This window comes from Oryctolagus cuniculus, chromosome 12, assembly GCF_051225735.1.
Source record: "Oryctolagus cuniculus isolate XC-2025 breed Fujian yellow rabbit chromosome 12, ASM5122573v1, whole genome shotgun sequence".
NCBI lineage: Eukaryota > Metazoa > Chordata > Mammalia > Lagomorpha > Leporidae > Oryctolagus > Oryctolagus cuniculus.
Window position 1 is genome coordinate 98,616,944 of NC_142878.1, and position 25,624 is coordinate 98,642,567.

Here is a 25,624-nt window from a genome sequence, read left to right on the forward strand (position 1 = left end):
TGTTGTCATTGCCCCACTGAATTCTAATTCTGCCTCTGTGATATCCAGTGTTTCCCTAATTTTATGAAAAAGTTCCTGAGGAATACATTGTTGTATTGTGTTAATGAGTGTGGTTATCTGGGAAGACATATCATGTAAAATTTACATATCCCAGTCATACTATTGCATTAACTAGGAATATGGGGACTCCGTTTATCATCAGAGGATGGCACCGAAATTTTGAGTGGGTAGCATTACTTCCTAAGTATATTTGTTTCAGGTATAAAACTATAAGGTTCTGAATAACTCAATACAGGTTCTTTTTACTTCTAAATTCGATTTTGAAATACTGAAATCATTCGGATTATGATATTTGTAGACCATTTTTAGGTCTGAGAAGGCAGGGGCATTGTTTCTGGGCAGTATCCACTCTGGTTGCCGTGTAATTGGTTCTAAACCATCGGTTGGTGAATTGAAATCCCTGTTTGTCCTGTGTTTTAAACAACACAAAATTTCAAAATCCTTAGGTATTGTGTTTTGTGGTTTGGTTCTTACAGTATGTGGTGAATTAAGTCTCCCTTCCTTCTGGTTAGCAGTTACTCGTGTTGACATCCCAGGATCATTCCTTGATCCTCATCTTATGAGATGCTGACCAGTGACTACTCCGAAACAGCCCCTTGGTGCACGTCCTCGTGGATGTTCCAGTTTCCTCAGTATCCACTCTTGGTGTTCCTGTTAGTGCTGATTGTTCAAATCCAGAAGTTGAAATGACCCCATGTTCAGTCTATGTGTTTGTTCTCACTGGTCTTCTCATCCTAGGCAGCCTTATCTCTGTACCATGTTTCAGGAAGGTCTTGGCTCTTTCTCTCATCGTTAGCTTGACCTATTTATATTGCCCATGGTTTTCTCGTGTTGGTTATTTTCAAACTTGATTCCTTGATTCCATAATTTGCCCTCACACACAACAAACCAAGAAAAATCTGTTCTTTTGTTTTCTCATGCTCCCAGTCCACAGATGTTCTCTGATAACAATCACCAGGCATCTCAAAGGCTGTCTGGTCCCTACACCCTTCTCAAAGCCACATGAATATGTGATTCTTTTGCTTTTCACTTTTGCGTCTCAGTTCTGTCACCTTTTCTACAAACCTCTGTTCCTGTGACTACCATGAAACTTTAGCATCTCCCACAAAAAGCCTAGGCTAGCAACTACTAGTGCACTACTAATAAGAAGTTAAAATATAGAAACTTTGTGAGGAAATTCCAGAATTAGAGTGGTTTATGCCAAACATCTTAAGATGCTTTTCCTCTGCTTAACTAAAGTCATATCTATGGGGAAAAACTAGGTGAAAAGTTTTCTACAAACAATGCCTTTGTTACCTCTATACAATTGTGTTTGTGAGTTATGTAGGCCTCTATAATTACGTATGGGGAAACTAAAACTGTGACTTGCAGTTCAGTATTGCAAATATTATAAAGCTTTCTACTGAAGTGCTGTAGTGAGAGAACAGGCATGGAGTCCAGGAAATCCTTCAATGAATTGGTATATGTGTAGTTTTCAGAGTGCTGCTTTCAAAGACATTTAAACCTTGTAAACATTTTCATACATATGATGTTAAATTTGAAAGTGCTGCCTCAGCAAACACTGAGCTCTATGTGATTGATAACTCCTCCTACACTAATGGATCACCTTGCTTGATTTCCCCACCTGATTACTATGGAAGATGACATGTGAGTGTCAAATGGGGAAAGAAAGGTTTTTCTTAAAGATTTATTTATTTGAAAGGCAGAGCTACAGAGAGGCAGGGGGCAGAGAGAGAAAAAGAGAGAGGTCTTTGATCTGCTGGTTCACTCCCCATAAGGCCGCAATGGCTGGAGCTGAGCTGATATGTAGCCAGGAGCCCGGAGCTGCTTCTGGGTCTCTCTGTGGGTGCAGGAGCCCAAGCACTTTGGCCATCTTCCACTTTCCTAGGCTATATCACAGAGCTGGATCAGAAGTGGAGCAGTGGGGACTCAAACCAGTGCTCTTATGAGATGCCGGCACTACAGGCAGAAGCTTTTCCTGCTATGCCGCAGTGCCGTCCCCAAGAGATATTCTTGTAGTAGACTAATGTTCATGGTGTATAGCCCTCTGCTCTGTGCAGGTAGAATTTGAGTAATTCTTGGCAGACCCTAAATTTTTGAGGTACATAGAGATAATATGATAAATGTAATGGGACCCACAGTTTTCTGGTAAAATACTTCATGATATCTACTGGGGTCCTGCCATTTATGAAAATGGGTTCTAAAGCAACCTGATCAGTGAAGACGTTGCCACCTATTGATCCAGTGAAGCAAGTGCAGCGTGAGCACCTCTGACCCTGGCAGAGGCTGCAGCCCCTGGTGACTAAGATGCCGTAGGCCTGTACTGCTACTCATTCCACGGGGAAGGCCCTGCCATACTGCTGTGAGCATCCTGGTTTAATATTTTGGTATTGCCATGTTTTGCTTTGTTCTTCAACTTAAATACATGATATCTCCATTTGGTTCGTTTATGTCCTCTTGCAGTTTTCACAGCTAAATTTCTTTTTTTAATAATTTTTATTTATACAGAGGTGAACAGATATCATGTATTTCATAGACACAGATTGAGGAGTATAGTGATACTTCACCTTTCCCTCCTCTCCCCAGCATGCTGCCCTCCTCCCTCCTTCCTTTCCTGTGATTACAAAATAAGCTGAAAGAATGTCATTGTGAAAACTATAGGAAAGTGTAAATTCTAAAACTTGACAGAACTAACTCCATAAGGTGTAGCTCCTGGTAGGAACTGAAAAATGCAGATTGGGCTGTTTAAAAATTGTCATGCATTTCAATATGGAAACCCTAGGAATTTAGATTGAGTTTAGGTGAGAAACTACCATGGTGCCTCCCCAAAGGTGTGTTCTCAAAACATAATGTGCCCACACCCAACTATTGCTTTGAACCAAGGGCCATTGTGGTCACCAGTGATGGGAAATGGAAGGCATTTTAGGGCAGTGAGCCTGAGGACTGTGACCAAGACCTGTCCCGGTGAGTCAGTGAGAGATCAAACTATGCATGAGCCCCCTGGCTCCAAGCCCCAGCACTTGCCCCATCTTCCTATCAGCCTTCATTTACAAAGTACAGATTCAAGTGAAATCCAGCAAGAATTTGGACAGCAGAGAGCGTACTCTTTTTCGTTGGGTCCAGTTGCCGTGTCACTGGTGACATGCTGATGAAGCAGGCCCTGCGTTTTCAGTTCCATGGTTTAATTGGGCGAATTCTCAACCTGCTTGTAATATGTAACTGTGTTACATGCATATAGGAATGTACACCCATCGGTGGGAGAATACCATATGGTAATTTATAATTCTAATTTCACTTCTCACTTTCCTGGTTTCCTTCAGATATACTAACTTTTATTTTCTATTTCTGAGTTTTCAGTCTGAGGGAGGTGAGGTGACAGTGTAATGTGTTACTTGGATATTGTCTTAAATATTCTCTTGATAGAAATCCTGAATCTTTATTTTCAAGATATAAACCGCCTGAAATTTAGTTTAGTCAAGTTCATGAATGTTTTTCTTAAGATTTATTTATTTGAAAGTCAGAGTTACACAGAGAGAGAAGGAGAGGCGGAGGGAGAGAGAGAGGTCTTTCATCTGCTGGATCACTCCCCAGTTGGCCGCAATGGCCAGAACTCTGCTGATCCGCAGCCAGGAGCCAAGAGGTTCTTCCAAGTCTCCCACGTGGGTGCGAGGGCCCAAGGACTTGGGCCATCCTTTACTGCTTTCCCAGTCCATAGCAGAAAGCTGGATTGGAAGTGGAGCAGCCGGGACTTGAACCGATGCCCATATGGGATACCGGCACTGCATTTGGTGGCCTCACCTACTACGCCACAGTGCCAGCCAGCCCCAATCATGAATGTTTTAAAACTCATTTCTTTCCCATGAAGCCTACCAAAACCCCACAATATTAACCTAAGTTCCTTAATTTTTATTTGCATTTTAAGTATAGGAACCTATTTTTGCATGTTTTATTTTTCCAGCCTTATTACAATACAACCGAGAAACAAAAATTGTATATATTCAAGGCATGCAATGTGTGTTTCGATATGAGTCTGATCTTTACATTGCATTTTCACACAAACTTTTCGACTCTCCTGGTACTTACCATACACTATGAAAGGGGTAGTGCAATGAAGCTACTTAACAAAGTTATCACTCCTATAGTGTTTTTAAAATTTTTAAATTTTATTTATGTATGTATTTTCCCAGAAGATTTATTTGAAAGGCAGGGTCCAGCGCCATGGCTCACTTGGTTAATCCTCTGCCTGCAGTGCCGGCATCCCATATGGGTGCCGGGTTCGAGTCCCGGTTGCTCCTCTTCCAGTCCAGCTCTCTGCTGTGGCCCGGGATGGTGGAGGATGGCCCAAGTGCCTGGGCACCTGAACCCGCGTGGGAGACCAGGAGGAAGGACCTGACTCCTGGCTTTGGATCAGTGCAGCGCCAGCTCTAGGGGCCATTTGGGGAGTGAACCAACAGAAGAAAGACCTTTCTCTCTGTCTTTCTCTCACTGTATAACTACCTGTCAAAAAAAAAAAAAAAAAAAAAAAAAAAAAAAGAAAGGCAGGCAGCAGGGAAAGAGAGTAAGATAGAGTGAGAGAGAGGATGAGGGATATCTCATCTCATGCATTATTTCACTCCTCAAATGTCCTCAGTGGCAGGGCTGGACCCCAGGTCTCCCACTTTGGCACAGTGGCCCAAGCCGTTGGGACATCTTCTAGTGCTTTGCCAGGCACATTAGCAGGGAGGTGAATGGGAAGTGGAGCAGCTGGGACTCGGTCTGGTGCCCATAGGGGATGCTGGCCGTCTAGGTGGAGGCTTAAGCTTTTACACCCCAGCTCCAGCACCATAACCATATATTTGTATCTTGTGACTAACATCTCTTCATTTTTCCTGCTCTCTGTGTTAGTTTGACTTTTGTATATTTCACATGTAAGTGTGATCATGTAGTATTTCTTATTTCTGTGTCTTGTTTCACTCATTGTAATGTCCTGTAGTTCCATACTTTTGGATCCATCTTGTGACAAGTAGTAGTATTTCCTTTGTTTTTAAGGTTTGGCGAGGATTCCACTGTGTGTGTATCCCAGTTTTCCTTATGGGTCCATCAACAAAGATTTGGGTTATTTCCATATCGTGGAATTGTGAATGATGCTGAAGTGAATGTGGGGGTGCAGACAGTTCTTTGAGATGGTGGTTTTCTTTTGGATTCATGGCTAATAAAGGTTGTTCCTTTTTTAATTTCATTTGAGGAACTTCCATATTGCTTTTCATAATGGCTGGCACAATTTACATTCCCTCCACTAGTGTGTGTTCTGTTTTCTCTACATTGTGCCCAATACTTGTTATCTTTTAACTTTTTAATAGTAGCCATTTAACAGATATAATAACCATTGTCATCTTGATTTGCATTTTGCTGATGATAGCAATGTTCAGAACTTTTTCACATACCCTCAGGGTACATTGTATGTCTTTGTTGGAAAACATTGATTCAGTCCTTTGTCCTTTTTAAATTGTATTCTTTGCTGCTTAGTGGTATGCCTTCCTTGTATTATTCCCTTGATCACACATCCAGTTTGCTAATATTTCCTCCTATCCATTGGTGTGCCTTTTCATTTCACTGATCTTTGCTTTACTAGTTTGTTGGGGTTTCATTTCCTTACATTTGCTTTTGCTCTCTGTGCTTTAGTTGTTAGCACATAAGCAACCACTCTTGAGGCTGATGTCAAGGACTTTTCTACTTTATAAGTTGTAAGTGTTCAGATCTTCTGTATGGACTTTCAGTTCATTTTGAGCTGATTTTAATATGTGGTGTAACAGTGATACAGTTTCAGTTTTGGACATGTGGTTATCCAGGTTGCTTCTGCCTCAGATGTGGGCCTTTACGTCCAGTGACTGCATGTTTGGTAACCCTGGTGGGCCAGGGTCCCCAGTGTCTTCAGTTGGATCCATTAAACCAGATGCTGTGGCTGGAGTTGGGCAGGAGCTTGGCATGTGTAGTGATTTGGGAGTAGGAGACCATGCAGTGATGGGGTCAAGATAGGGGACTGTGGCCTCCTCGTCTGGAAGCCAGGGCTATATGAGGGTGTGTCAGACAGTTTTTTGAAGGGTAGACATTTGGCATGGTGGGAAAGACAATGCTCAGGATACCAGTGGCAGCCAGTGATGGCTTAAGTAGTTGGATTCTTGCTACCACATTGGAGACCATCTTCCAGCTTCAGCCTGGGTCAGATCAGCCCTGAGTATTTTGGACATTTGGGTAATGAACTACTAGATGGGTGGTATCTTCTCTCTCTCTCTCTCTCTCTCTCTCTCTCTCTCTCTCTTTCTCTCTCTCTCTCTCTCTCCTCCCCCCTCCCCCTTATTGTTTCTCCGTGTTTTGCTTTTGAAACCAATTGCAATATTAAAACTAGGTGGAAAAAATGGTTTACGGATGATTATCCCAGTAGCCTTAGATTACTGAGTCATTTCCTAGGATCATGCAGGGGGATGTGTGTAGCTCACAGTAATCTGTTATCTTTTATTAGAAAATGAAATAAAGGAGCCCAAGGCTCTGTCCATAAAATAATGCCAAAGATTAATGTAGATTTGATCAGTACAAATTTTATATGAGTATTGAAATGTCACACTAGCCCATAAATTTGTACAACTCTTGTGGATGAAATTTAAGGAAAAATACCAACATGTTACTTGGTGTATAAAGTTAAGGGGTTTTAAATGATTAATGTCACAACTAATATTATGGTATTTGAAAATGGTTAATTAATACAAGCAAAAACATAACCTGTAAATAACTGAACTGTTCTTTTCTTGTCATGCTCAGTCGAAGGGCTACCTGGCTGTGTTTAAGTTGGTGATGGATATTTATTTTAGATTGTTTCCTTTAATAAACTAAAATGGTAGTATGTTTTCATGTGTGTATGTGAAATTGAACAGCATCAGAGCAATACAATGAATATGAGATAAGCTTTTTCATATTTGGGATTTTATTGGTTTTTGAGAATCACTACAGAGACATTTTAATTTGTACACTATTCTTAACAAACCAGAAATTAAAAAAGTGAGGGCTTGTCATTCTTTTTAAATCTTTTATTTTTGAAATAGTGTATTTTTAAATTTACCTCATAAGAGCTTTATATTCCATTCAATAAAGAGTTCATCTATTAAGGAAGAATATAGGCAAGGGCAATAAAAGTAATCAAACAAAAAAAGTCCTATCTTTATGATCAGTTATGAACTTAAACTGATCACTTTAACTAGTAAGATGGCATTAAGTGTCAAAGAGATCACAGCACTCTGGCCTCAGAATCAGCCCTTAAGGCATTCGGATTAGGCTGAAGAGCCCATGAGAGTGTTTTTAGGCATGGAAAGTCAAGACACCCTGGCCAAAAAACAAACAAACAAAACAAACAAACAAAATAAACAAAGAAAAAACAACCAAAAACAAAAAACCTAAGCGAAAGATCTCTGGGAGTGAGATCCCAGTGGAAAGAATGGGCCATCAAAGAAGGAGGTACCTTTCTCTGAAGTGAGGAGAGGACTTCCACTTTGACTATGACCTTGTCTAAATAAGATCAGAGTTGGCGAACTCAAAAGGCTTCCATAGCCTTGGCAACTCATGAGAAGAGCCTGGGGTGATTACTGACACCATAAACAAGAGTGTGAATCGTTAAGTCAACAACAGGATTCACTGTGCACTTACTCCCCACGTAGGATCTGTGTCCTTAATGTGTTGTCCAATGTGAATTAATGCTATAACTAGTACTCAAACAGTATTTCACACTTTGTGTTTCTGTGTGGGTGCAAACTGATGAAATCTTTACTTAATATATACTAAATCGATCTCCTGTATATAAAGACAATTGAAAATGAATCTTGATGTGAATGGAATGGAAGAAGGAACAGGAGATGGGAGGGTTGTGGGTGGGAGGGAAGTTATGGGAGGAAAAAGCCACTGTAATCCAAAAGCTGTACTTTGGAAATTTATATTTATTAAATAAAAGTTACCAAAAAAAGGATCACCTAAATAAGACGAAGTGTCTGCTGATAGTAATAGATAGGAAAAAAAAAAAAAAAAAGCCGGCTAATCCTCCGCCTAGCGGCGCTGGCACACCGGGTTCTAGTCCCGGTCGGGGCGCCGGATTCTGTCCCGGGTGCCCCTCTTCCAGGCCGGCTCTCTGCTGTGGCCAGGGAGTGCAGTGGAGGATGGCCCAAGTATTTGGGCCCTGCACCCCATGGGAGACCAGGAGCACCTGGCTCCTGCCTTCAGATCAGCGCAGTGCGCCGGCCACAGTGCACCGGCCGTGGTGGCCATTGGAAGGTGAACCAATGGCAAAGGAAGACCTTTCTCTCTGTCTTTCTCTCTCTCTCTCACTGTCCACTCTGCCTGTCAAAAAAAAAAAGTAATAGAATTAAAAAGGAGACAATGATCCAACATGGGAACCAAGCCACACAGCAGACTCCTAGAATGACAACTACCCTAAACAGTGCTCTGGCCTCAGAATCAGCCCTTAAGGCATTCGAATCTGGCTAAAAAGCCCATGAGAGCATTTCAAGCATGGAAAGACAAGAAAGACACTGTGGCAAAAAATCACCCACATGAAAGGTCTCTAAGAGTGAGATCCCAGGGAAAGAAAGGGCCGCCAAAGAGGTCAGTACCTTTCTCTGAAGGGAGGAGGGAACTTCCACTTTGATTATGGCCTTGTCTAAATAATGTTGGAATTTGTGGACTCGAGGCTTCCATAGCCTTGGCAGCTCATGACCAGGAGCCTAGGGTGATCACTGATGTCAAATAGAAGAGTGTCAATTGTTAAATCAACAACAGGTATCACGGTGCACTTGCTCCCCATGTAGGACCTCTGTCCTTAATGTGTTGTACTAGGAGAATTAATGGTAAAACTAGTCTTCAATCAGTACTTTAAAGTTTGTGTGTCTGTGTGGGTGCAGTCTGTTGAAATCTTTACTTAGTATAGAATTGATCTTCTGTATATAAAGATCATTAAAAATGAATCTCAATGAAGAATGGGATGGAAGAGGGGGTAGGAGTTGGGATGGTTTGCGGGTTGGAGGGTGGGTATGGGGGGAAGAACTGCTGTAATCCAAAAGTTGTACTTATGAGATTTATGTTTATTAAATCAAAGGTTTCTATAAAAATGACTACTACACTAATACACAGTAAATTTTAAAATGATCATGAATTATTAAAATTATACTAGTATATCATCCTTAAGAATTTGTTTGATAAAGATATAAAAGAAAGTTGAACAAAACTATATTTGCAGCAATACTGATATACACAGGCATTAACTTTTTTTCTGTTTTTCTTTTGTTGTTGTTGCCTGATTTCTTTTTTCGTAAAAGAAAATTTTAGCTCTCATTATATAAAGGAGAACATCTAATATTTGTCTTTCTGTATCAGGATAATTTCACTGAGCATGAAGTCCTCCAGTTGCAATGATTTTGATACTAATAACAGGCTTTCAGTTTTTATAGTACTGTAATATTCAGTTCTACATAGATGCATCCAGTTTTGCCAGCACCACTTACTGAATAGATGATACTTTTTTCCATTGTATAGTCTGGGCACTTCCATGAAAAATCAATTGTCTCTACCTGTTTGGATTGATGAATTAATTAATTAAATTCCACTATCATGCTGCCTTGATTGCTATAGCTTTGTAGTTAGTTTTGAAGGCAGGCATTCTGATGCCTCCAAGTTGATTGTTTTTTAAATTTTGCTCAGGATAATTTTGGCTATTCTTGATATTTTGTGATTTCTTAGGGAATTTAGGATTATTTTCTCATTCTGTAAAAAATGTCATTGGTGTCTGATAGGAATTTCATTTATTTTGTAGGTTGCTTTAATTAATACAGGTATTTTAATTATACTAATTCTTCCAATCCATGAGCAAGTTATATTTTTCCATTTTGGGAGTCCTTGATGATTCATTTCTTCAACATTTTAGAATTATCATTGTAGATATCTTTCACTTATTTGGTTACATTGATTCCTAAATGTTTTATTTTTGTCTCTATTGTGTATGGGATTACTTTTTAGATTTCATTTTTGGCAAGTTGGTTGCTAGCATATAAAAAGCTACTGCTTTTGTATGTTGATTTTGTAACCTGTAACTTTACTGAATTGGTTTTTCATCTTGAACCATTTTTTGGTGGAGTGTTTAGATTTTTCCATGCACAACATCATGTATTCTACAATGTTGTTGAATCCAGTTATTGTTAACAGTTGTGTTGAGGAATATTTAATGTGATAAATATAAGAGCATGTCAAAAAGGCTTAAAGTTTATCGGTGGAAAATTTCTCTGTCATTTGCCGTATGGGAAATAGTACCTGGTAGACTTGTGGACTGACGTTGTTAATGGAGTGCATGGGTTCACCCATTGGTTTATCACTGGTTTCTGTGTCCCCCACAGACTCCCAGTGAGACAGTGAGGCTTCTTGAGGTTGTGTGCAGAGTGTTGCTGGCAGCCCCGTATAAGTAACATGGTCTCATGAGATCATTTCAGACATTTGTACCTCCACCTGGGTAATGCAGAGTCTTGTATGCTGCGGGATGGTGAGTCTGGATGCACCAGATGACTGCTGGCTGCTCCTCACATGCTGCCAAGTACCACCCAGGACATGGTTAAGAAAGTAGATGCCTTGTCTGCAACCGTCTCAGGTGGTGAAGTTCTGTATCTCAGACACCAAGGAAGTCCACACAGATGTATATACACCTTGCTGTGGATGGAGATACAAAGCCTGCCCAAAGACTGGACAGGAACAGATTGAGAAGGGCAACCTTGCTGTGTTCCTGACAGGAAGTAGCCTACAAATCACGGGGCAACAGACTTGGCAGCTGGCAGCTGTCACTGAACCACATCAAGATCCTGTCCAGCTTGTCTGGAAAGCACAAACAGATGGCATCATGTTTGCACAGAGGGTGAACATAAACGTTTTCTACTGCAGTGGGTGTCCAGATCATGTTAAACACCACACTACAGCAGGAGCCTCTGTATTTCAATGGACGTGTACAATTAAGAATAAAAGAGAGCTGTTAGGCATTCTTCAGTGAGCATGTGCAAGCCACCACCCCTGAATGGCAAAGCTGCCCCTAGGACAGTCCCAACCAAGCTACCTTGGCCCCAGTGGAATTATTTATTCACTTACTTAAGCGTTAGTCATTATGTTTCATTGAAAGACAAGAAAACAGATTTCCCACTGGTTGGATCACTCCACTTGAGTGGCAAGGGCCCAAATATCTGAGCCATCTTGTGTTTCCCAGGGTAAGCAGAAGCAGGAACCTGGATGTGAATGCATGACAGGTATTGATCCTAGATACTTTGTGATGGGATGCTGGCACCAAAAATGATGTCTTTAATTGCCATGCCAAATACAATGTATTGATGCCTTTATATACTAATTATTAGAATGGCAGTGTGAGATAGAGATGCTTCCATCTGTTGGCCTCACCCCCAAAGCCTGCAGACATTATTGGAAGGGCTAGGCCAAAGTCAGAAGCCAAGAACTCCATCCAGTTCTCTCACATTGGTGGAAGAGACCTAAGTGACTGACCCAATGCCTGCTATCCATCAGAGTGTACATTAGCAGGAAACCTGACTGCAGGAAGATTATGCTGAAATCCAGGCGCTCTGATATGGGACGTGGGTAACCCAAATGACATCTTAACAACTCTGTCACAGTTCCTTGGCTATTGTTACATTTTAATGATTTTTTATTTGGAAAAAAAATATTAGTGAGGGAACGACATAGAGATATCATCCCAACCACTACCTCACTCTCCAAATGGCTGCAACAGCTACAGATTAGCCAAGGTGAAGCCAGGAGCAGGAACTCCATCTTCTTTTCCAACATGGGTTGCAGAGTCCTGAGATCTTCAGGCATCACCTACTGTCTATCCATGCACCTTAGGAGGAAGCTGGAGTGGAAGCATAGTAGCTGGGGCATGCCCCAGCACTACAATATAAAACGGAAGCATTGTTAGCTGTGCCACAACATCAGCATTCCCATTGTTACTTGTAAAAGCAGTCCCACCACAGGACCGAGCAAAACTTCTGGCCCTGTTGGCGGCAACTTCAGAAGTTTATCAACCTACGCAAACCCTAAGCACCCTGGGAAATACGAAGGCAGACACGTAGAGTGTTCACAGCCAGAGTTTGCTTCAGCATCTCCCTGCAGTCCAGTGCTGTGTAATCAGATGTGGTGCGCTCTCTGACTTCCTGTGATACATGTTGTGACCTATTCTGAACATCGTCAACAAAGTCAGTGGCTTCGCAGGCTGCACTGCTGCCTACTGGCTCATTTCAGGCAAGTCTCATGAGTTTCTGGACACCACTGAGGCCCTTCTAGACAGAGAGAAGACCACCAGACATTCAACCATGGTGGGATTCTTGTGCACACTAGCGGTAAGCAATCATCACCAGGCATCTTTGTGGATGACAATCACCATGTATTAGGGTCACATTATAGAGCCTTATGGATCATCAGGCACTAACTCCTATGGCATTGTGATCATTCCCCAGTAAAGTGCATCAGTCATTATTCATTGACAGACTATGAAGAGGACATGCCCTTGGGTCGACTGCCATGGTCAGCATCAAGACAGGACCCAACCTCTTCCTATGAGTCCTTGTGTTGCTTCTGCCTACCTCTCAGCTATCATTTCTGTTCCTTGGCATGGACAGCCTAAGACTTCTGTTCTTCACCTAGATCAATCCCAAGTCTTTTGTACTGATGCGGCATGGACACTTAACACACATCCCTATATTGTCAACACCCTAAAATATAACTCAAGAAGGACAAGTGGGGAATCGACATAGCTGTCCATGATAGAGTATAAGTATTCTTTGAAATACATTGAGTCATCTATTAACTCACCCATCAAGCACCTTCTCCAAGCTGGCGGATAGGAATGGAGGCATCCCGCAGGTTACCACCACCTCAAGAAGGTCATGCTTCGCTTTGAATTTGCCTTACTTGATATTATCAGACTGCCCCTGATAATTTTGCCATTATTGCTGTGGCAAGAACTGTATGTGTCTTGTGGAGATTTGGCACCATTTACTTTATTTTGTAAAGATTTTATTTATTTATATGAAAGTCAGAGTTATAGAGAGAGAGGAGGGGCAGAAAGAGAGAATTGACTGGAATGGCCGGATCTGCACCGATCCGAAGGCAGGATCAGGAGGTTCCTTAGGTCTCCCCCTTGGGTGCAGGGGCCCAAGGACTTGGGCCATCTTCTACTGCTTTCCCAGGCCATAGCAGAGAGCTGGTTGGGAATTGGAGCAGGGGATCTCAAACTGACGCCCATATGAGATGCTTATGCTGTAGGCCAAGGCGTTAATCCGCTATACGATAGCACCAGCCCCACCATTTCCTTTTAATTTGAAGGCCAACAATGCACCTTTATGAGACTTCCAGTCGACTGCCTCTGTGGTCCTCCAGGGCTCGTGGTCTGTGTTAACAGGATCTTGTTGGCCTTCAGTTGTCTCCTAGCATCCACCTGTGACACTATGTTGAGGACATCGTTTCAACTGATAATCAAGAGGAGGAGGAAAAATGGGCCTCAATCATCAGCAACTGACTTCTTGACCAAGTGGGTATGGACCTTAGTTCCATATGAGATGAGAGCTTGCAACCTCAAATTTTTGGTCTATATTTTGAACAAGGATTTCAGACAAATTCCTCAACAAATCCACATATATCTGCTTTTCCTCACTGATTCAGTTTCAACCAGGGAAGCCCAGCACATTTTCAGTTTCTGATAACACCAACTTCCTCACCTCTAAAGAACCCTAAGATTCATCTGTCTCACCAGCCACCCACAAGGATGCACCTTGGTCAGGCATACTTCCAAGGAAAAAGCTAAGGATTACTCTATGGCTAGTTTTTGGTTCTGAGGGCCCCATGGGTAAAGGATTTCAAGTTAGCTTTGCGCTTGTAGTGACACTACTGTTTGACTCAGAGAGTTTGGACTACCTCCCTCAGCATCATGAGCTGGGCCCTGGCCTCCAGCCTCTGAGAATCTCTTGTTAAATGGGAGTGGTATTTGCAGAGGCCAGACAAACCCACACCCTGAGGAGTCTGTGTCCTTACGAGGATGTCAGCCTCTGACACTTCGTCTATTTGCAGAGCCCCCATCAGTCATCTCACATCAGATACCTCCTTCCAGATACCGGGGTAGTGTCATGTGTCTCAGGGGGCAGAACTTGTGATCATCCTACTTGTCGTCGAGCAGTCCACTCTCACTCAAGGCCATCTTGAAATTCACATGTCCACCAATTCTTGGGACAACACCAATTCCTAATGACTTTGTGTGCCCTCAAACTGGACAGTCCTTACCCTTACTTTGGAGTTCCTCCTTTGGTGGGTCACTGTTGATATCTGTGCTACTGGCCTAACCTCACTGAGCAACTCAGCTATTTTGATTGCCAAAATTCTACTGCCTTTTAATGTAGCAAAACTGCATTTTATATTATCTACCTCCTTGCTTTCATAGAGGAGCCTCCCAGGCATATATGATTTAGGACTTAATAGGCCTATCAACTTGGATTTCAGCTTGTAGCTTTCCTATTGTATCCAAGTCAGTTGTGGAAGTCCCCCAGGAATGCCTGCTGTACAGACAAAACTGTCATTCCTGCTTCTCGCGTGATTGCATTTGGAGTGGTGGTAACATGATCTGCCCAGAGGTCAGGACCTCGCAGGCCACTGTGCCAGTCCAGGCACTACACCTATGGCAGGCCTTGAGCCTTGCACTCTGAAGACATGACCCCCCCAGGAAGAAGCACCTTAGCAAGGCCAACCAGAGCCATGAGGACCAACAAGTTATGAAACTGCCTTGATTGCAGCCCAGGGCCCCTTGCAGCCATAAATTCAGTGCATTGGGGAGGTTGGCTGACTGTGAGTCAGGAGATTGCAAAGACCCAGGACTGACTATAGATACACTCAGCTGTTTCCCTCAAGGGAAGGGTTTGAAAGGGAAGGTCTGCGCACTGGGTTTCTTAAGGAGTGAAATTCAGATTCATGGACTCCCTACTAGAGCGGTGATAAATATGGTGAGATCTGCAGGATCCAGACTCAAGTTTCATGATCCTGGCAAAGTCGATTGATATATCCCTAGCTAGAGGAACATCCTCCAACACTGCGAAGCCTATGGGGTTGATGCAGGCCCAGGAGGAAGGCACCACGTCTTACAACTTGTGGCCAGGTCCAGGGAGGCCCCTCACTTGGATCTCCATTCCTTTTATCTCAGTTTTGCATTAGAGAGTCCCCCCGCCCATGCTTTGATTGCATCTCTGTGACATAAGAACTCTTGACTGCAAAGAGGGATAGTTTGAGTTCTTCCTTCCCAATTTGTATCCCTTTAATTTCTTTTTCTTGCCTAATAGCTCTGGCTAGAACTTCCAGAACTATATTGAATAGCAGTGGTGAGAGTGGACATCCCTGTCTGGTACCAGATCTCAGTGGAAATGCTTCCAACTTTTCCCCATTCAATAGTATGTTGGCTGTGGGTTTTTCATCGATTGCTTTGATTGTATTGAGGAATGTTCCTTCCAAACCCAGTTTGCTTAGAGTTTTCATCATGAAATGGTGTTGTATTTTATAAATGCTTTCTCGGCGTCTATTGAGATAATCATATGGTTTTTCTTCTGCAGTCTGTTAATGTGGTGTATCACATTGATTGTCTTGCGCACATTAAACCATCCCTGCATACCAGGGATAAATCCCACTTGGTCTGGGTGGATGATCTTTCTGATGTGTTGTTGCATTGTATTGGCGAGAATTTTATTGAGGACTTTTGCATCTATGTTCATCAGGGATATTGGTCTGTAATTCTCTTTCAATGCTGCATCTTTTTCTGGCTTAGGAATTAAGGTGATGCTGGCTTCATAGAAGGAATTTGGGAGGACTCCCTCTTCTTCGATTGTTCTGAATAGTTTGAGAAGAATTGGAGTCAGTTCTTCTTTAAATGTCTGGTAGAATTCAGCAGTGAATCCATCTGGTCCTGGACTTTTCTTTGTTGGGAGGGCCTTTATTACTGTTTCAATTTCTGTCTCAGTTATGGGTCTGTTTAGGTTTTCGATGTCTTCCTGGTTCAATTTAGGTAAGTTGCATGTGTCCAGGAATCTATCCATTTCTGATAGGTTTCCCTGTTTGCTGGCATACAAGTCCTTGTAGTAATTTCTGATGATTCTTTTTATTTCTGTGGTGTCTGTTGTTACATTTCCTTTTTCATCTCTGACTTTATTGATTTGGGTCTTTTCTCTTCTTTTTTTAGTTAGTTGGGCCAATGGGGTGTCAATTTTGTTTATTTTTTCAAAAAACCAGCTCCTCGTTTGGCTGATTTTTTGTAATGTTTTTTGGATTCAATCCTGTTGATTTCTTCTCTGATTTTAATTATTTCTCTTCTCCTACTAGATTTGGGTCTGGTTTGCTGTAGGTTTTCTAGATCCTTGCGGTGAATTGAAAGCTCATCTATTTGGTGCCTTTCCAATTTCTTGATGTAGGCACCTATTGATATAAACTTTCCTCTTAGCACTGCTTTTGCTGCGTCCCATAAGTTTTGGTATGTTGTGCTGTTATCCTCATTTACTTCCAGAAAATTGTTGATTTCTCTTTTGATTTCTTCTATGACCCATTGTTCATTCAGGAGCATGTTGTTCAATCTCCATGTGTTTGCGTATGCTCTAGGGATTCCTGAGTTGCTAATTTCCAACTTCATTCCTTTATGGTCTGAGAAGCTGCATGGTATGATTCTAATTCTTTTGAATTTGCTGAGACTTGCTTTATGGCCTAGTATGTGGTCAATCCTAGAGAAGGTTCCATGTACTGCTGAGAAGAATGTAAACTTTTAGCTGTAGGACTGAAAGTTCTGTATATATCTGTTAGATCCATTTGGGCTATAGTGTCGTTTAAATCTACTGTATCCTTGTTGATCTTCTGTCCTGTTGATCTGTCTATTTCTGAGAGTGGAGTATTGAAGTCCCCCAGTACTATTGTATTGGGGTCTAAGTCTCCCTTTAAGTCCCTTAACAAATCTTTTAGATAAACTGGTGCCCTGTAGTTAGGTGCATATACATTGACAATTGTTATATCTTCTTGTTGTATTGATCCCTTAATCATTATATAGTGTCCCTCTTTGTCACTCTTAACAGTTTTTGTGGTAAAGTTTATGTTGTCCGATATTAAGATGGCTACGCCCGCTCTTTTTTCATTTCTGTTGGCATGGTATATCTTTTGCCAGCCTTTCACTTTCAGTCTGTATGGATCTTTGTTGGAAAGATGCATTTCTTGTAAGCAGCAAATAGATGGCTTTTGTTCCTTAACCCAATCAGCCAATCAGTGTCTTTTAACTGGACAGTTCAGGCCATTCACGTTCAATGTGACTAATGATAAGTGGTAACTTTGCCCTGCCATTTGCCAAAGATAAGTTCTAATATATGCTTTGAATTTCCTGTGATCTTTTGCTGTGAGGTTTCCTTCCTTTACCTTCTTTCATATTGATGACCGTGCTTCTGTTTTTCTGTGTGTAACACATCTCTAAGCATCTTTTGCAGGGCTGGACGAGTGGCAACAAATACTTTCAATTTCTGTTTGCTATGAAAAGTCCTTATTTCACCTTCATTCACAAATGATAGCTTTGCAGGATATAATATTCTGGGCTGGCAGTTGTTCTCTCTTAGTACCTGGGCTATATCTCGCCATTCCCTCCTAGCTTGTAGGGTTTCTGATGAGAAGTCAGCTGTGAGTCTGATTGGAGATCCTCTGAGAGTAATCTGACGTTTCTCTCTTGCACATTTTAGGATCTTTATGTTTCACTGTGGAGAGTTTAATTATAGCGTGTCGTGGTGAGGATCTCTTTTGGTCGTGTTTATTAGGGGTTCTGTGAGCTTCCTGTACTAGGATGTCTCTGTCCTTCTCCAAACCTGGGAAATTTTCTGCTAATATCTCACTAAAAAGGCCTTCTAATCCTTTCTCCCTCTCCATGCCTTCAGGAACTCCTAGAACCCGAATGTTGGGTTTTTTAATAGTATCCTGAAGATTCCTGACAATATGTTTTAGATTTCTAATTTCCTCTTCTTTTCTTTGGTCTGACTGTATCCTTTCCTGTTCTCTGTCTTCTAAGTCCGATATTCTCTCTTCTGCTTCACCCATTCTGTTTGTAAGGCTCTCTATTGTGTTTTTCATTTGATCTATTGAATTCTTCACTTCATTATGATTTCTCGTCACTATCACAGTTTCCTGTTGTACTAGTTGTTTTGTTTCATTTTGATTCCTCCTTAATATTTCATTTTCATGAGAGAGATTTTCTACCTTGTCCATTAAGGATTTCTGTAGTTCAAGAATTTGTTTTTGAGAACTTCTTAATGTTCTTATCAATTTTTTTGAGATCTGCTTCTTGCATTTCTTCTATCTCATCATCTTCATAATCTTGAATTGGGGTGTGTTTTTCATTTGGGGGCGTCATGGTGACTTCCTTGTTTCTATTATCTCGGTTTTTGCGTTTGTTATTTGGCATATTGGATATATTTGGTTTCTTCACTGTGGTGCTTTTTCTTGTGATACTATGACTCTAGATTAAGTGGACTGTCTGTTTTTGATGGAGCCTTAGAGGCTTGAGATGGGTGTGGCCTGAGAGCTCTGTTTGGTGTGCCAAAGGTGACACTCCCAGGTTAGGCATGGTAGATCTCTCTCTCTCTCTTTTCTTTTTTTGATTCAAAAGGGAAGTAATTCCGCACAGCTGAACGAAGTTGGAGGTAGTTAGCAGGCAAATGATATACCCACAGGAGCCAGAGATCAGCTCTTTCCCAAGGACCACACAGGGAATCTGTTCTGCCCTCAGGGTGGGCTCAAATTCTCCTTCAGTCTCCCACTGGGTTGCCAAAGTTATGGAATTGTAGCATCTCTGGAGAGTACTCACGTGAATTCTGTGAGTTCTCTCCCCCACTGTCTCTTTTTTCACAGTCTCAGTTCAGTAGCACCACAAATTTACTAGGTCCTAATCTCCTGTTCATTCGCCCCGCCCAGAGTCAGGTTTTTCTGCTAGGCTCAGGGCCGGTGCAGACCTGAGGTCACTCTGCTTATGACGTATGTCCAAGATGGCGCCTGCTCTTTGTCTTGCTCGCCCTTGAGAGGTGAGTGGAGAGAGAGAAACCCGTGTCCGTACCAGTCACCTTTTTTTTCTCTTTCTCTGTCTCTTCCAGTTAGCCTGGAGAACTTTCCCCCCCATCCCCGGGGGTCGTTCCCTCTAGTCTCCTCTCTCCGCTTGCCTGCCGGTGTCTCGGGCTATTGAGGTTCAGCTCACCTCACGTTCCAGCGCTGGTGTGTTGAGTCTGCCACTGGTGTCCCGAACTGTGGGCTCCCACACTCTCCACGCAGGTCCACTGTGAATCACGCATCCCGGAAGAGTTTCTTCTGCTGTTTCCTCCCCTACTCTTCCTTGAGTCTGCAGTATCTCCACTTTTATTAAACTGTCTCTCCCCAGACTATCAGTGTGCTCCCTTCCTATTCTGCCATCTTGCCTCCTCCCCTCGCAATTTTAATAATGATGAAATAAATAAATTTATTAAAAAAACAGGAAGCCATGAGGACAATAGACAGCCCATAAAAATGATAAGAGAGACACTAGGAAACCAAAATAAGTAAAAAAAAAAAAAGCAAGGAATCTAAACGCTGAAATGCTTGAGATATGATAAAAAATATATATAATTGCATGAATCACACCATCTGGCAGGAAGCCAGATAATAACAGACTGAAATTTTTTAAAAAATCCAAATAAAATGTACTATAGGAAAAAAAAATGAAAGAAACTCTGGCCTGGGCTGTCAGTCATTGTTAGTAGAAACAGAATTGATTTTATGCAGATTGTACCACCCAAAACTGGCCAAGGAAAAGTTTCTCTAGCATTCCTGATATTTTTTAAAATCAAAAAGAGAGGGAAACCCATTTTTAATAACTGTTAAATCCTTCTGTTATGCAAAAGGCTTAAATTTAACTTTCACAAATACATATACCAGAATTGTAGGTGTTCTCTGTGTATTTGAAGAAAAAATCTCAGATGTAGGGTGGCTTTTGTATTTAAGGTATGCTATGTCACATGTGTTGTTGTTGATGATAGATTAAATAAATTAATAAGTTGTAAGACAGCAACACATAAGGGGACCACCCCACAGCCATAGGCTAAGGGGGCTGTTAGGAAGTCAAAGAATAAAATAAAACTAGGAAAACAAAAGGTTAAATGCTTGAGCCATGATAAGAAAATAAGACCATATATCCAATTACATGATTCCACCTTCTGGCATGAAGCTAAAAAAATGACAGACCAAAATTTAAAAAGCAGCCAAAATAGAATATACCACGTGAAAATAAAAAAAAACAAAGAACTGTGGCCTGATATATAATTGAAGTTAGTAGCAACAGAACTGGATTTTTCCAGCTTGTACTACCCAAAACTGACCAATGAAAGGTTGTTCTACCATTTCTCACTTTTTAAAAGGAAAACAAGAAGCAAACTCATTTTCAGTGATCTTCTGTTTTTCAAAAGGCTTATATTTGACTTTACCCAGATACATATATCAGAAGTGTGGGTGTTCTCTGTACTTTTCTGAGAGTAAAAACTCAGTTGTAGGGTCTTTTTTTTAATATAAGTTATAATATGCCCCATATTTTGCTAGTGGTGAAAGATTTAATAAATAAATAAATAAATTTAGAAACAGGAACCCATGAGGTGAACAGCCAAAAACCAAATGATAAGGGACCCACCAGGAAGACAAAACAATTAAAAAAAAGCCAAGGAATGTAACAGGTGAAATGCTTAAGCCATGATAAAAAATAAATATCCAGGGGTCAGTGCTGTGGTATAGCTGGTAAAGCTGCCATCTGCAGTGCCAGTATCCCATATGGGTGCCAGTTAAAGTCCACAGGCTCCACTTCTGATCCAGCTCTCTGCTGTGGCCTGGGAGAGCAGTAGAATAATGGCTCAAGGCGTTGGGCCACTGCCCCCACATAGGAGACCCAGAAGAAACACCTGGCTCCTGGCTTCAGATTGGCACAGCTCCAGCCATTGCAGCCAATTGGGCAGTGAACCAGCGGATGAAAGACCTCTTTTTCTTTCTCTCTGTGCCTCTCCTTTTTTCTCTGTGTAACTCTGACTTTCAAATAAATAATTCTTAAAAATATATGTATATTCAATTACATGCATTCCAAAATCCAGAGCGAAGACAAAAGTCAACAGATTGAAATTTTTGAAAATCCAAAATAAAATGTACTACATGAAAATTTAAAAAAAAATAAAGAAGCAAATAAACTGGCCTGGTCTATTAGCTGTGGTTAGTAGCAACAAAAGCTGTTTTATCCATTTTGTACCACCCAAAACCAACCAATGAAAAGTTGCTCTAGCATTCCTGATTTATTATTATTATTATTATTTGACATGCAGAGTGGACAGTGAGAGAGACAGAGAGAAAGGTCTTCCTTTTGCCATTGGTTCACCCTCCAGTGGTCGCCACGGCTGGCGTGCTGTGGCCGGCGCACCGCGCTGATCTGATGGCAGGAGCCAGGTGTTTCTCCTGGTCTCCCATGGGGTGCAGGACCCAAGCACTTGGGCCATCCTCCACTGTACTCCCGGGCCACAGCAGAGAGCTGGCCTGGAAGAGGGGCAACCGGGACATAATCCGGTGCCCCGACCGGCACTAGAACCCAGTGTGCCAGCGCCGCAAGGCAGAGGATTAGCCTAGTGAGCCACGGCGCTGGCCCCTGATTTATTTTAAGATTTTATTTATTTATTTGAGAGGTTAGGGTTACAGACAATGAGAGGGAGAGACAGAGAGAGAAAGGTCTTCCATCTGCTGGTTCATTCCCCAAATGGCTGCAATGGCCAGAGCTAAACTGATCCGAAGCTAGGAGCCAGGAGTTTCCTCTGGGTCTCCCACACAGGTGTGGGTTCCCAAGGACTTGGTCATCTTCTACTGCTTTCCCGGGACACAACAGAGAGCTGGATCAGAAGTGGAGCAGCCAGCACTAGAACCAGTGCCCTCATGGGATACTGGTGCCACAGGCAGAGGATTAATCTACAGCACCACAGAGCCAGCCTCTGTTTTTTTTTAAAGGAAACTGGTGGCAAACTCATTTTTAATATCTGTAAAAGCCTCCATTCTTTTTTTTTATTAGACAGGTAGAGTTATAGACAGTGAGAGAGAGAGACAGAGAAAGGTCTTCCTTCTGTTGGTTCACTCCCCAATGGGCGCCACGGCCATAGCTATGCCAGTCCAAAGCCAGGAGCCAGGTGCTTCCTCCTGGTCTCCCATGTGAGTGCAGGGCCCAAGCACTTGGGCCATCCTCCACTGCCCTCCCGGACCACAGTAGAGAGCTGGACTGAAAGAGGGGCAACCGGGACTAGAACCTGGTGCTCATATGAGATGCCAGTGCTGCAAGTGGAAGATTAACCATGGGAACCACAGCACGAACCCCAATCCTTCTATTCTGCAAAAGGCTTAAATTTAAGTTTTCTCAAATCAATATATCAGAATTGTAGGTCTTCTCCGTACTTCTCTATGCATAAAAGCTACATTCTATCCAAGGTACACTATGTTAAATATGTTGTTAGTGGTGACAGAATAAATAAATATATAGATTTAAAAGACAGAAATCCATCATATGAACAGCACATAGAAGAAGGATAAGGGAGCCACTAGGAAACCAAAATAATAAAAAAAAAACACCCTGAGATATCCAAAAGGTGATATGACTGGTTTTAACTAGTTTCTACCACCCAAAACCAGCCAATGGAAAGCTCCTCTAGCATTGCTAACTTTTTAAAAGGAATACCAGAGGCAAAATAATTTTAATAACCATAAAATCCTCTGTTCTGCGAAAGGCTTAAATTTAACATTTGCACATATCAGAAGTATAGATGTTCTCTGTATGTTTCTAAAAATAAAGTATCAGATGTGGAGTGTTTTTTGAATTTTAAGGTATACTACATGAAATGTGTTTGTCGCTCCCCCTCTTCATGGAGGAACGACACTAAACCCTGCCTAGGCTTCATATCCGAGTCACAGCACCATTATGTCGCTCCCCCTCTTCGCGGAGGAATGACACTAAACCCTGCATTGTTCTTTTGTCTGCTCGGCCCTCCCCGGGTTTGCTGCTGGTTCTTCCCGGGTTGGCTACCATCCCTTCCACCTCCGTGGAAGGGCGGTTCCCCCTGCCACTTTCCCCACTTCCGCGGGGGAGCGGCACACCGCCGGCCGGCTCTCTCGGGGGCTGCACAGGTGTTCCTTCAGATAGATGTTCCTGGTGCATGTTGTCTCTCTCCTCCTTTATAGTCCTCTTCCACCAAGCCCAACTCTGCTACCCACACGCCGAGTACGCTGCTCTCCTCCAATCAGGAGCAGGTCCTGCTGTTTATTGGTTGAACTGGAGGCAGCAGTGTAGAAGCTGTTTCCTCCTCTCCCAGCGCCATATTGTGGGAGAGCAGATGCATAAAATAAGTCTTAATTCGAGTAACAGTCTAGTCCGAGTTGCTCCCCACAGTGTTGTTTTTTATGAGAGAACAAATAAATAAATTTAAAAAACAGGAATCCATGAGGCAAACAGCCAATAGCCAAGGATAAAGGAGCCACTAAGAAACAAAAACAATAAAAAATGGAAGAATCCAAAAGGTGAAATTCCTCAGCCATGATTAAAAATGGACCATATATCCAATTACATGAATTCCACCATCCAGTGCAAAGCCAAAAAATAACAATAAAATTTTAAAAAATCAAAAACAAGAATTATACTACACAGATTTGTTAAAAACAGAAAAGAATGTAAGAAACTGGGGTTTGCTCTGTTAACCATTGTCAGTTGCAACAGAACTTGCATTATCCAGTTGGTACCATCCAAAACCAGCCATCGAAAGTTACTCTAGCATTCTTTATTTTTTTAAATGAAAACTGGAGCCAAACTAATATTTAATAAACATAAAATCATTTGTTCTGCAAATGCCTTTAGTTTAACTTTTCCCAAATACATATATCAGAAGTGTAGGTGTACTCTGTATTTTTACAAAAATGAAATCTCAGATATGGGATGAATTTTTGAATCTTAATTTATACTATGTCAAATATATTGTTGTTGATGACAGAATAAATAAAGAATTAAGTTAAAAAAAAAATAGAAATCCATGAGAAAACAGCCCATAGGCAAAGCATAAGGGAGCTGCTAAGAAGCCAAAACAATACAACAAAACTAGGACTCCAAATGGTAAAATGCATGAGACATGGTAAAAAAATAAAAGACCATATATCTAGTTACATGTATTTCACCATCTGGTTCATTGCCAAAAAATAACAAATTAAAATTGTAAAAAAGCCAAAATATAATGTGCCACAGAAAGTTAAAAAAAAAAAAAAAAACAACTATGGCCTGATCTGTAATCCTGGTGAGTAGCAACAGAACTGAATTTTTCTGGTTTGTACCACCCAAAACCAGCCAATGAAAAGTTGCTCTAGCATTCCTCAGTTTTTTAAAATAAAAACTGGAGGCAAACTCATTTTCAATAAGATCCTTTTGTTCTTCACAGGGCTTAAATTTAACTTTTCCCAAATACATACATCAGAAGTGTAGGTATTCCCTGTATTTCTGCAAGCATAAAATCTCCAATGTGAGAGTTTTTTTGGTGTCTAAAGGCTTACTCTGTCAAAGGTGTTGCTGTTTGTGACATAATAAATAAATAAATAAATAAATAAATAAATAAATAAATAAATTTATTATACAGAAAACCATGAGGGGAACAATCCATAGGCAAATGATAAAGCTGTCACTAGGAAGACAATACAATAAAAAACGAGGAGTCCAAAAGTTGAACTGCCTGAGCAATGATTTAAAAAAAATAGTATATCAAATTAAACAAATTCCACCACTTGAGAAGTAGTCAAAATAATTAGAGTGAATTTTTAAAAACCTAGAATAAAATATACCACGTGAAAAGAAGAAAGAAAGAAGAAAGAAGAAAGAAGAAAAAAAGCAAGCAAGCAAGCAAGCAGACAAACTATGGCCTGATATGTAATCTAGATTACTAGCAAAATAACTGTCAGCTGATCTGTAATCATGGTTAGTAGCAACAAAACTGGAGTTTTTGGATTGTACCACCCAAAACCAGCCAATGAAAACTTGCTCTAGCATTCCTAATTTTGTAAAAAGGAAAACCAGTGGCAAATTCATTTTGTATAACCATAAGATCCTTCTGTTCTGCAAAAGGCTTAAATTTAATTGTCCCAGATACACGTATCAGAAGTGTAGATGTTATCTGCATTTTTCTAAGCATAAAATCTAAACTGTGTGGAGTTTTTGTATCATAATGGATAGTATGTCATATATGTTTTATTGATGACAGAATAAATAACTAAATAAATTTATAAAACAGGAGCTCATGATTTTCCCATGATTTTTCCAGCTTGTACCACCTAGAACTCATCAATGAAAAGTTGCTCTAGCATTCCTGATGCTTTTAAAAGAGCTAACTCTTTTAAAAGAATGACCCACCGAATGGAAGACCTCCCTCTCTTTCTGCCTCTCCTTCTCGCTGTG

The 25,624-nt window shown here is 41.3% G+C and overlaps 1 long non-coding RNA gene across 4 annotated transcripts in view; it reads left to right on the forward strand.

Annotated features, from left to right (window-relative positions):
• The window catches only part of LOC103346136 (uncharacterized), a 114,139-nt gene extending 89,521 nt beyond the window's left edge, over positions 1–24,618 (forward strand). For 2 of the 4 annotated variants that reach the window (XR_016218336.1, XR_016218333.1), the window contains exon 9: positions 573–6,940. This is a non-coding gene — a long non-coding RNA (uncharacterized LOC103346136). Of the gene's footprint in view, positions 1–572; positions 6,941–10,463 lie in introns of those variants that run through there. The other 2 variants (XR_016218335.1, XR_016218334.1) reach the window with 2 other exon arrangements.
• Positions 24,619–25,624: the final 1,006 nt, after the last annotated feature.